We start from the raw sequence: 13,746 nt of genomic DNA, 5'->3' as shown, positions 1-13,746 counted from the left end.
GTGACCAGAATTGCACACAATACTCAAGGTGAGGTTACAATATGAAGTAACACAAAAGCATTATATGAGTATTCTTTGTCTTATTTTCTATCCCTTTCCTAATCATTGTTAACATTCTGTCTGCATGTTTTGGCTGCCAATGCATACTGGGCAGAAGATTTCAGTGTTTGGTCCATGATGACACCTCAATCTTTTTCTTGAGTTCTTGGTAGAACCTAATATCAGATAACTATGATTTGGATTATTTTTCCCAGTGTGCATCGCTTTGCATTTGTCTACATTAAATGCCATCTGCCTTTGAATGCCCAGTCTTCCAGTTTCCTAAAATAGATCTTCCTGCAATTGTTCACAGTCCTTATGTGTTTTAACAACTTTTAATAGTTTTGTGTCATCTGCAAATTTAATCGCCTTGCTTGTCATTCCCATTTTTAGATCATTCATAAATATGTTAAATATAGCACTGGTTTCAGTACAGATCCCTGAGGTACTCTACTACTTTCCTCCACTGAGAAAAATGGCCATTTAATCCCACATTCTCTTTTCTATCCATTAACTGATTCCTAATCCACAACAGATGATTATAAATGTTTTTATTTTAAGCCACCTAGGTTTTTAGGTAAGTAATAATTTTAAATAAATAAATAGAATATTGGCTCCTTTCCCCATGGTTTTTCTTTTATTAGCTCTAGAGTCTCTTGTGAGGGACTATCAAAAGCTTTCTGAAAATCTAGATATTACATCAACCAGCTCACCTTGATCCATATCCTTTTTCACACCTTCAAAGAAATGAAACAAATTGGTGAGGCAAGAATTCCTATGGCTGAATCCATGCTGACTCTGTTCTATTAAACTATGTTTGGCTACGTGTTCAGTAATTTTATTCATTATAAAAGTTTCCACTATTTTTGCCTGGCACTGATATTAGATTTACTGGTCTGTAATTTTATGACTATCCCTTTTTAAAAATTGGCATTACCTTTGACACCTTCATAGTACCTACAGATAACAGATCACTTTCAGTACTCTGGGATGTATGCTATTCAGGCCAGGTGATTTACTACTCCTAAATTTGCTTATTTGGCTCAATATATCTTCCAGGTGCACCAAGATGTCTTTCAGTTCTTCCACATTGTCACCCTTGAAAACCATTTGTCGTACCAGCAGATCTAAAGACCAAAATAAGAATTCATTCAGTCTCTTTGCTATGACCTTGTCCTTGAGTGCCTTTTGTACTCCTTGATGCAATGGTCTCATGGATTCCCTCACAGGCTTTCTGTTTCTGATGTACCAGAAAATCTTTTGTGATATTTTGCCTCTGTAGCAAGTTTCTCTTCATAGTTTCTTGTAGCCTTCTTTATCAGTACTTTGTATCTAACTAGCCAGTTCTTATGTTTTATTTTCTTTATTTGGATCCTTTTCCACATTTTTTGAAGAATGTTCTTTTGGCTTTAATAGCCTCTTTCACTTTTCCCTTTAGTCATGCTGGCTGTCATTTGCTTTTTTTCCTCACCTTTGTTAATATGCAGAATACACCCAGTCTGGGCTTCCAAGATGGTATTTTTAAACAATGTCCATGTCTGATTGAAAGTCTTAACCTTAGTGGCTGATCCTTTTAGCTTTTTTTATAACCATTTTCCTCATTTTATCATGGTCACCCTTTCAAAAATTAAAAGCTGCAGCAGATTTCCTTAGTGACTTCACTCTAGATACAGTAAAACTTTGGATTGCAAGTAACTTGGTTTGCAAGTGTTTTGCAAGACAAGAAAAACATTTTATTAAATTTTAACTTGATATACCAGCAATGTCTTGCAATACAAGTGCATACAGTATACACACATCACAACTGAGCTGATGGTTCTTCTCTCTCTGACACTGCAAGAGTGTAGTGACTGTTCTAAACAAGCAAAATCTTGAAATACAAGTACATACAGTATACATGCGTCGCATTATCACAACTGAGCCGATGGTTCTCTCTCTGACGCTGCAGGATTGTAGTGACTGTTCTAAACGAGCAAGGTCTTGCAATACAAGTACAAATAGTATTTTGTATTAAGGTTTTTGAGTTGTGGAACGAATCGTCTGAGTTTCCATTATTTCCTATGGGGCAATTTGCTTTGATATACGAGTGCTTTGGATTACATGCATGCTTCTGGAACTCATTATGCTCGCAAACCAAGGTTTTACTGTATTAAGTCAAATTTGATCATATCATGATCACTGTTTTCCAGTGGACCTAACACCGTCACTTCTCATACTAAAGGCCCCATTTACAAAGCCACAATAGCAATGCTGCCGCGGTAAATACACCGAAGCCCATTCAATTCCTATGGGCTTTGGTGCATTTACCAAGGCAGCATCACTACCTCAGCTTTGTGAAAGTAGCTTTTAAGTCTTGTATTCCACTAGCAAGATGTGAAATAGCTTCCCCTCTATCAGTTCCTGGGCCAGATGCATCTAGGAATTTTGCTCCCTAGCACTCCCCGATGTGATATTTATTTTATTTAAAAAACTTATCCTGCATATCACACCAATCTATCCATTCAATGTTGAGGTAATTTAAATCAAGTATTTCAAAGGAATTCAGGTTATAATAAATTATGAATATCCAAACACCAATGTAGTCTGTAAGATGCTGCGGTATTGTAGCTTTGCTGTCTGTCTGTAAATACTGATTCAAAGTAATGTACAATTTAAATGCAATCCTTCTGACGTTTACGATGGAAGCATGGATCATTAATATCAGCTAAGTACTTTGATTTGAGTTCAGCATGTTTGAAATGTTTTAATCAATATATGAGTCAAAGATTCTATTTATGGCTTCAGTGACTAAGAAGTAGATGGTTTTTATTTTCTGACCAGTGATTATATGGACCCTACTAAGTATGCTTGTGCATGGAATGGTATGTGAAAGCCTTGTTTCCGATTACTTTTTTTATCCATTACTGATGGACAACAAAGCCATAATAGTATCTTCTGGGCTGCATTGGTGTTTGGATATTGGTAATGGAAATCAGTCATTATTATACTGTTGTAATTTCTTTTAACATTTCTTCATTTGTTTGGTCTGGCCCAGTGGATAGTAGTATAGTCCTTGCAGGATACTCTTTTCTTTCACACACGGAGTTTCTATCCACGAGAATTCCATGTTGCTATTTGTTTTCCACTGAATTTTTTTTTGACTCAATTCCCTCTTTTACATATAGTGCAATACCTCTTCCAATTTGATGCACTTAATCTTGTGATATAATTTGTACCCTGGTAACAGTGTCCCATTGGTTGTCCTCCTTCCATCAGGTCTCTTGAGATGCCTATTTCTATCTTTTCATTTAGTGCTACATTTTCTACTACTACTGCTTATCATTTCTATAGTGCTGAAACGTGTACACAGTGCTGTACATTTAACATTCAGAAGAGCTTATAATCTAATTTGGGAAGACAGGAGTTCTCAGGGTTGGAAAGGTTCTGATAGAAGGAATGATACAATGGGTATAGGTATCTTAAGTGTCCAAATGGCAGATGAAATTTAATGTGGACAAATGCAAAGTGATGCACATTAGGGAGAATAAACTGAATCACAGTAACCGGATACTAGGGATTAGGGCCCCAAAAAAGGATCTGGGTGCCATTGTAGACAATACGATGAAATCTTCAGTCCAATGTGTGGCGGCGGCCAAAAAAGCAAATAGGATGCTAGGAATTATTAAAAAAGGGATGGTTAACAAGACTAAGAATGTTATAATGCCCTTGTATTGCTCATGGTGTGACTTCATCTGGAGTATTGCATTCAATTCTGGTCTCCTTATCTTAAGAAAGATATAGTGGCGCTAGAAAAGGTTCAAAGAAGAGCGACCAAGATGGTAAAGGGGATGATGGATGATGGAACTCCTCTCATATGAGGAAAGACTAAAATGGTTAGGCTTTTCAACTTGGAAGAGACGGCTGAGGGGAGATATGATTGAAGTCTACAAAATCCTGAGTGGAGTAGAACGGGTACAAGGGGATCGATTTTTCACTCTGTCAAAAATTACAAAGACTAGGGGACACTTGATGAAGTTACAGGAAAATAATTTTAAAATCAATTGGAGGAAATTTTTTTCACTCAGAATAGTTAAGCTCTGGAATGCATTGCCAGAGGATGTGGTAAGAGCGAATAGCGTAGCTGGTTTTAAGAAAGGTTTGGACAAGTTACTGGAGGAAAAGTCTATAGTCTGTTATTGAAAAAGACACAGGGGAAGCCACTGCTTGCCCTGTAGCAGTAGCATAGAATATTGCTACACCTTGGGTTTTGGCCAGGTACTAGTGACCTGGATTGGCCACCGTGAGAACGGACTACTGGGCTTGATGGACTATTGGTCTGACCCAGTAAGGCTATTCTTATGTTCTTACAGTGAGTGGGAGTTAAGAGTTGAAAGCAGTTTAAAAAAAGTGGGCTTTTAGCTTGGATTTGAATACTGCAGGAGACGGAGCATGATGTATTGCAGCCTCTGGCAGCCTGTTCCAGGCATACGGTGCATCAAGATAGAAGGGATGGAGGCTGGAGTTGGCGGTGGAAGAGAAGGGTACAGATAAGAGGAACTTACCCAATGAATGGAGTTCACTGAGAAGGGGGGGGCACAGGTGGAGATAAGTAAGGAGAGATATTGATGGGCTACAGCATGAGTGCACTTGTAAGTCTGAGGAGTTTGAACTGTATGCGGAAAGGGATGGGAGCCAATGAAGTAACTTGAGGAGAGGGGTAATGTGAGCATGATGGCTCTCGTGGAATGAGTCGTGCATCAACATTTTGAATGAAGAGGAGAGTGTTGAGAAGAAGACCTGCAAGAAGTATGTTGCAGTAGTCTAAGCGAGAGGTGATGAAAGCATGGCTAAGGATTTTGGTAGTGTGCTCAGAGAGGAGAGGTTGGATTTTGGTAATATTACAGAGGAAGTGACAGGTTTTAGCAGTTTGTTGGATCTAAACAGAGGAGTCAAAGATTACCCCAAGGTTGTGAGCTGACAAGACAGGGAGGAGTGTTATCCATAGAAACAGAGAATGGCAGCAGGGGGGAGGTGGGTTTAGGCAGAAAGATAAGGAGTTTGATTGTAGCCATATTGTTGTAGATGATGGTGAGACATCCAAGCAGCAATTAAATTAACTTTTTAGGCTTCTAGCATTTGTATACAGACACTTCAAATTGTGGTTTCTCTTTGCATCTACAAACTGTTAGAAGTTGACAGGGATAAAATTTGCTTCCTCTTCCCTTAAACATGCTTTTGGGATTTCCTAATTGTCCTGTTTTGATAGTATTCTTCAAGGATATCACACTCCAAACCATGTGATCTTGGGTGACTGCAGGCTCCCCCTCTGCCCACTGTAGTTTAAAAGCTGCTCTATCGCCTTTTAAAATGCTAGTACCAGCAATCAGCAAGGTGGAGTCCATCCTTTTGGAATATGGTCCCCATTTCTCAGAATATTACCTAGTTCCTAACAAAGCTAAATCACTCATATCTGCATCATCATTTTAAACACACATTGAGACTTCAGAGCGCTGTGCATGGAATGGGGAGTATTTCTGAAAATGCTATCCTGGAGGATCTGGATTTCATCCTATGGCTGATGTAATTCCTCCCTCCTGGGCAGAAGCCCCTGCAAACACATCTTCAGTTTGAGAGGCTATTGCATCCCCAGGGGAGCAGGTTCTGGTTACAGGACTACTTCCTGCTTCACCTGTGCTAGTGATTTTCCTCAAAGGGTGTAGAAGGTTAGCTTATTCTTATTTTGTTTGAGGACATTGAAAATGAAAGCTTTAAGTTTGGTCCTGATACTGATAGCCAGTGTATGTTTTGTAGAAAACAATGCTGGGGTTGCATTGGTTGCATAGGTGCCAACTTTTCAGAATGATTAGGGGTGCAAAACTCAATACAAGTGAATGTTCACTGGTCATAGCAAAGGCTCTTGCTCAATGTTAGGTTTTCTCAAGCACCTACAGAGCTAACGCCACTTGCAGTCCTCTATCAGTCCTGTTGCAACATTCTGGAGCTGGAGTTTGATAAATGTATAGGAAATTAGACCAATTCCAGGGTGTGGGGGGAAGGAGCCAGAATCCCTCTGGCACTCCTGGGTATAAGCCAGTATCAAGACTGGTGCCTGGCTTCCTCCGTGGCTAGAGTTAGGACAGCCCAAGCACTATCCCAGGCAGATAGAACTTTGTGTCCATCAACTGTAGCAGACCAGTTACAGGTTTGAGATAGATATTAAACTAGGGGACAGTATGGATCCTTGTGGTACCCTGCAGATCAGTGCCCAAGATGACGATTGTGTGCTGTCACTGAAGAGAATTAATTGTTGTCTGACAAGTAGGATTTGAGCCATGTAAAAATACCAAGAACTGTTTCTGCCAGCCTTGTAAGCATATTATGGTCCATAGTGTGAAAAGGCTGCTGAGAAATCCAGCAACACTCATATTAAGGCAGATCTCATGTCACAGTTTCTGTGGAGATTGTCAACAAGAGTCTACTCTGTACCCAGTTCTGAAGCCTGATTGACATGAATCTAGCCAGTTACTTTCATTAAGCCAGTCACTGAGTCGAATGCAAACTGTCTGTTCTATAAATTTTGTTAGGACTGGTTGGTGGTATTTATTTTTGTCGTGGTCTAGGGAACTCTTTTTCAGTAATGGGTGCACCATAGCTTTTTTAAAATGTTAATGGCAAATACCCTTCAACAGTACCATTAACAATTTTAGTGGCCCCTTCAGGGAGCTGTACCATCTGTTGGGCAGAGGCCAAGTAGGCAAGATGATGGCTGTAGGCCTTTCAAGATTTGTTTTTTGAGCCTCCTCCATGACTTGGTTGAAGGAATCCAGATGCTGGGGAGGGGGTAGTAAGTAACATTCTCATTAGCTAGTGGGATGCTTGATGAAATTGTAGATCCTGGTAGAGACCTTTAATTATATTGGCAAAATCATTGCTGGTTAGTTAGGACTGGGAAGGCTGGTTTTGTTGAGGGCTTTACAGACTGCTTACTATCTGAATAGGCACGATTAAATTTGCAGTCTGTTCAATTTATTGAGTGTGTGGGGAAAGATGAAAGTTGAGATACTGCTAAGGAGCTACAGATCAAATACACTTGTGGGTCATTTAAGAAGAGTTTCAAACTATATGCGGAACCATTTCTGGATTGTTTTAAAATGTACTTTTAGTATTCTCACCATAAAATCATTGATGCAGTGGTCTGTTTTTCTGAAGTGTTGTCCAACACAGATGATATTGTGGTTGGCATTGCAATTTTTAATGATATCCATGTAGATTGATCCACTTCATTTTCTTTACTGGCTGTCTTGATTACTTGAAGGAATGTCATTTTGTATTTCTGACTTACTAAACTAATATTATTGGCATTAAAAATCATAAGCCAATATTATATTTACTTATTTGCATATTTATTATACCATCATAAGGCAAGAAGAAATGGTGGTTATAATCTAAAAAATGATTAGAGACATAAAAGAAGCCAAACAAAAACAGAAAGACAGACAGTAATCAAACAATAAGGGAGGAACAGTAATATTCCAAAATAATAGATTTCTATGTTACAACAGAGAGAGCAGAGAGGTAAAGCATTGATATTATGGCTATCAATAAGAGCAAGTAGCAACAAGGTAGGAATGAAGAAAGCCTGAGTAAAAAAAACACATCTTAAGAGCCATTCTAAACTTGGGAAAGGAACTCTGCATTTGGAGATCGGAGCGTAGAATATTTCAATGCAGCCCAGGGGCGAGGGTCAGCCAGCTGAAGGCTGTATACGAGAAGTATCTAAGTGGGGAAATGGAGGGAATCGCTAGCGGGTTGGATGGCATAGTGAAGAAAATGGCTGAAATGGTATTAGAAGCCAAGTAAACAGGGATACTCAAATAGAATGTGGCATGTAAAAAGCAGAATTTTAAAATGAAACCTATGAGTGATAGGGAGCTAGTATTGCTAAAATAATGAGACATCATCAAAACATTTGGCATTATAGAGATGCTTCACAGCAGTGTTCTGGATGAGCTGAGGGCATCTTAATTGTAAGAAGGGAGACCAGCTGCAAGTGAGTAACAGTAACCAAGGCTATTTAAAAAAGGGCATGAAATAATATAGTTAAAGCTCTATTGTCCAAGTAGGATCTCAAAGGCCTGATTTTTCTAAGAGTACCGTAATAAAAGATTTTTACTGCAGTTTAGAATTATAAGGGGAGAAAGATAAATCTATAAAAAAAGTGCAAAAAAAAATCAAAGCAAACAAAACATCCAGTAACTGAATTGTCGCCTTAATTAGGGATGCCCTTAATAGAAAGCTGGAATGGAAGCGGAGCCTGAAGCCTGCACATACAGATAGCCTCAGACTTACATGGAGTGACATCTTGTGCTGTACAAAATAATCGGCAATCTTCTCCAAACTAAAGGACAGGGTCCTTTGGGAAGGCTGATCTCAAGTATCAGGGGCAACCAGTAGTTGAATGTCATCTGCATACAGGCAGCCTATAAAATCCAAATTGTACAAGGCTGGCTAATGAAGCTGTGAAAATGTTACTGGAGTGGAAGCCAGGATGGAGTCCCACAGGACAAGGGGAGGGAACTACTGGAGAATGTGATATAGTAGTTAGAGCTACAGCCTCAGTACCCTAGTTTGAGAGTTCAAATCCCACGCTGCTCGTTGTAGCCCTGGGCAAGTCACTTAATCCTCTAGTGGAGTGGTTCCCAAACCTGTCCTGAAGGACCTCCAGGGCAGTTGCGTTTTCAAGATAGCCCTAATGAATATGCATGGAGCAGATCTGCATTCCTGGCATCTCCATTATATGCAAATCTCTGTCATGCATATTCATTAGGGCTATCTTGAAAACCTGACTGGCCTGGGGGTCCTCCAGGACAAGTTTGTGAACCACTGCTCTAGTGCCTCAGCCACATTAGATTATGAGCCCACTGGGGCAGATAGGGAAAATGCTTTAAGTACCTGTATGTAAAACCACTTTGAATGTGGTTGTAAAATTACAAAAAGACTGTATACAAGTCCCAATCCCTTGCCCCAAAAATGATGTCATTGTAAAAGACTTGAAAAATATGTAGGGAGAGAGATATGATTAGTTCCAGTTCAGATTGCCTTTAGGTCCGGTTTGCTGGAGGTGCAATAAGAGGAGTGACTGGTCAGTAATGTAAAAGGCACAACTTAAATCAAGTTGAATTAGAAACATATCTTTGTGAGCATCAAGATGACAAATGACATTGTTCAATAAATTCTCTTGCAGGATTAGAGTAGGGATCAGATATTTCTTTGATAAATCAGAAACTATCTCTATATCCAAAATACAGCATCAGTCGCTCAGAGGGTACACACACACACAAAAAAAATCCACACAAAACAAATGTTATATTCACATATAACATCTGTTGTGTGTGGATTTTTTTTAAGAGCTTCCACTGTGTGATTGTGATCAGTATTTTGGATATAGCGATATTTATTTGATAGACTGTAAAGATCCAATTAATTCTTAATTTTGATGATAGATTCTGCCCATAACAAAAAAATGGAGAAATGACCTTATGTGAGAATCAATAGTCAATAAAGAGTAGGGGTCAAAAGATCCACAGGGATGTTTAGTGGATTATATTGACTCAACACAGCTATTTGTACAAGGTTCTCATATGCGATTGTAAATTAAACAAATATTCTTGTACCTTTAAGCATTAGGAAACAAGATCAATATGTTTTGATTTAGACTCCTGATGACACTGGCCACGTCAAGTTAGTATAATCCAACTATTGTCCCATACTTTTAATAGTTTCTGACTACCATGCTTTTTCCCTTTTCTAGTACCTTCTCAAGCACAGAAATATCAAAGGCAGAAAAACGGTATTGTTTTACATTCTGATATATTAGACACTCCAGTTAACAGCACCAGCATAGACAAAATCTTTTACCTAGAATTTCTAAGCTTTGCCATTCTTTTCCTTTCTCGGCAGGCAGTTGCAGTCACTCTTTCCCAGCTTTCAGGCTATCTAATAAATTGGAGACTGAGATGCAGCCACAAATCCATTACAGTGCTTGTTAACATCCAATAGAGGAAGAGGGCTACTGGAATTATAACACACATCTTCCTCTTCCAGCTTCGACGGTGGTATCATCCGCAGCACACTGCAAAGTTCCATAAATTGTCAGCAACGACAATTATTCCAAACACGCCAACGGCATTGTTTAAATATATTCAGTGCTACTATCTAGATAGCATCATATACCAACAGACTAATGTGAACTAATTCATCAATTTTACAGATTCTTTAGGGCTTCAGACATGCCATTATTTGTTCGCTGATATTTTTAGCGACACAAAAATATTTTTATATGGCTATGGCTGTGGCTTCTTCATTTGCCCATTCGCTCTTAAGTTTTTATATATATATATATTTATTTTTTGCAGTTTTTCTTATTTTATATATAAAGTGTTTCCCATAAATAGTTGTAAAAAAGTTAACTTATCTTAACAAATTGTCATTTCCTTAATAGGATCGGGTCGGGGCTTGTCACATCGACATGTTTCGCCGTGAGGCTTTTTCAAGATACAGTCCCCTATAGAAATGAAAGAAGACATTATAATTCCCATCCCCGTGCATTCTATAGCAAAATTAATATCCTTTAAGGGGACCATACAGTAGATAACTCCGCAACCATATGCTCACCCTTTTTTTCAGTTCAAATAGACCATCCCGATATCCCTATCATCCCTTACCATCGTGGGAAAAATATAGGGGAACATTTGGCACGTCATCGATATTATATAGAAGGGAGTGAAGTGCAAACCACTCCGGGGCATCAGAAGTGTCAGAAGTGCCAATGGTGCAAGTGCACGATAGAAGGGCTGGAGTGGCAGCCCCCACATAGGGAAATCAGTATTGTAGCTAATACGACAACCACATGCAAGACCCACAACGTTGTTTATGTAATATTATGCCCCTGTGATTTAATATATGTGAGCAGAACAAGTCGCCAGATGACCATCAGATTAAATGAACATAAATCTAGGATTGTTAATAAAATAATGGAGGCTCCCTTAGTTGAGCATTGGGAATCCCTTGGGCATGCTAGCACGGACATAAGATGGCGCATTGTATCACATATACAAGAAGGGTGGGAGGGTGGAAATTACAAACGCAGATTAAATTGGTTGGAACAGAAATGGATCTTCAGGTTAAATACAGTGACGCCAGGGGGTTTAAACCAGGAAGTGGAGTGGAACACTTTACTATAATGTGTCTTCCTTGATTCGCTAGTTGAGTAAGTGAGGTCACGAAGTGGGGGTGGTACTTATATTGAGAAAAAAGACGCCGCGGCCATCTTTGATAGATCAGAAAGCTTTGGATATCGGGATGGTCTGTTTGAACTGAAAAAAAGGGTGAGCATATAGTTGCTGAGTTATCTACTGTATGGTCCCCTTAAAGGATATTAATTTTGCTATAGAATGCACGGGGATGGGAATTATAATGTCTTCTTTCATTTCTATAGGGGACTGTATCTTGAAAAAGCCTCACGGCGAAACATGTCGATGTGACAAGCCCCGACCCGATCCTATTAAGGAAATGACAATTTATTAAGATAAGTTAACTTTTTTACAACTATTTATGGGAAACACTTTATATATAAAATAAGTAAAAACTGCAAAAAATAAATATATATATATATAAAAACTTAAGAGCGAATGGGCAAATGAAGAAGCCACAGCCATATAAAAATATTTTTGTGTCGCTAAAAATATCAGCGAACAAATAATGGCATGTTTGAAGCCCTAAAGAATCTGTAAAATTGATGAATTAGTTCACATTAGTCTGTAGGTATATGATGTTAAATATGGACTAATGTTAAGGAAGTGACTGGACATTTACTATCTAGATAGCAGCACCAAATATATGTATAAGGCTGTCATCACTACTGGCTATATATACGAGTATTGCAATGATATTCATCTCCCCTCTGTATAGCTTAGTGGTTTTCCTGGCCAAAGTTAAACTGCTTAGCCATATGGATTGCAACTGAATATTACTGCTATATGTATAGCTGGGCATGACACTAGCTATATAATGCCATGGCAGTTAGAGAAAGATTCAGTAGCACTATCCCCAGATGATTCCGTAGAAAATCCAAAGATGGGGTATTTATAGGTATAGTGGAGGCTATGAAACATAAATCATTTTGAATACTGACCCATTATTTCTTCATCCATTAAAGTATCAGAAAACTAGCAAAAAAATTATCTTAAGATGTCTGCCTGAAGATCTATAGATATTTCTTTCAACTCTTCCACTTTTCAGAGGAGAAGAAAGTACTGAATTTATTAGCACCTATCAGAACAGTTTTCTAGAGGAAAATCAAATCCATTTTTGGGTAAATGTAAATTTATTGTTCAAAATGAAAAAATATATTTAGTGTTAAGGGTTCTACTCAAAATGATTCAGTCAAAATGAAACAAAGATGTTCCTAAAAATATTTCATTGCACAAATCACAAACATCCCAATTTGTAATTAATAACAATAGTCTTATGTACATTTGGACAATAGTTCATTTGATTTCTAGCAAGGACACTTGAAAATATTTTTCAGTTAACTAGCCAAAAACTCACACAACAGTTATGGCAGAGCTTTTTCACTATAGCTCATCAGTACATGAAACTGTTGTAACATACTCAAGAAAGATGCCCATCAGTCATTGAGTATGAATGATAAGAAGAATCAGCTTTCTGTGACCCTAAACAATTGGAAATATGGTCTCCGACAGATGTTTTAGATGATGTATATTAGCCCTCTGTCATTCACAGGTTAATTCTGTAACAGCCTTCCTCGCTTATACATCAAATATGCACCTAAGTAACATCCGTTTTCAAATGGAAATGTACTCTCCCAATGAAAAATCATCTGCACAAAAAAAATTTATGGAAATCCGCATTCTTGCTTTCCAAAATTCAGAAGTGTTCAAATCTTAACCAAGAAAAAATATATGTGAAATAGAATTCAAAACACAAGAATGGAAACTGAAGTTACCTCAAAGATGCCTCAAATACCAGAGAGTAAACATATACAATATAACTCACTATTTATTCAGACCTCATACACCCAGAGCATTACTCAAAATACTTTCATGCCCTTACTGGGGTGGTGCATTCATCATTGGTCTGATTTAGTTTAACTTTAGGCTGTAATGAAACCAACTGTGTGCATAAAAATAAATATACAAGAAGCAGCAAATAACTTTCGCCCGATGGTTACTCAACCATTTCACTGTTTAGTTTCCTCAGGGGCTGTGCCACTTCATCTGTGTATGTTCTTAGCACCATACAACAGCCATTTCATAACACCTATGAAATAACAAATTGCTATATTGTATATATTCAATGTGAAACACTTAGCAAACTTTTTATCCACCTATATCCTAAAAATATATATAAAATATAGCAATTTGTTATTTCATAGGTGATATGAAATGGCTGTTGTTATGGTGTTAAGAACATACACAGATGAAGTGGCACAGCCCCTGAGGAAACTAAACAGTGAAATGGTTGAGTAACCATCGGGCGAAAGTTATTTGCTGCTTCTTGTATATTTATTTTGATGCACACAGTTGGTTTCATTACAGCCTAAACTTAAAACTAAATTAGACCAATGATGAATGCACCACCCCAGTAAGGGCATGAAAGTATTTTGAGTAATGCACTGGAGGAAAAGTCCATAGTCTGTTATTAAGA

The sequence above is a fragment of the Geotrypetes seraphini genome, chromosome 4, assembly GCF_902459505.1.
Source record: "Geotrypetes seraphini chromosome 4, aGeoSer1.1, whole genome shotgun sequence".
NCBI lineage: Eukaryota > Metazoa > Chordata > Amphibia > Gymnophiona > Dermophiidae > Geotrypetes > Geotrypetes seraphini.
The sequence above is the reverse complement of the archived record's forward strand: the minus strand, read 5'-3'. Positions refer to the sequence as shown.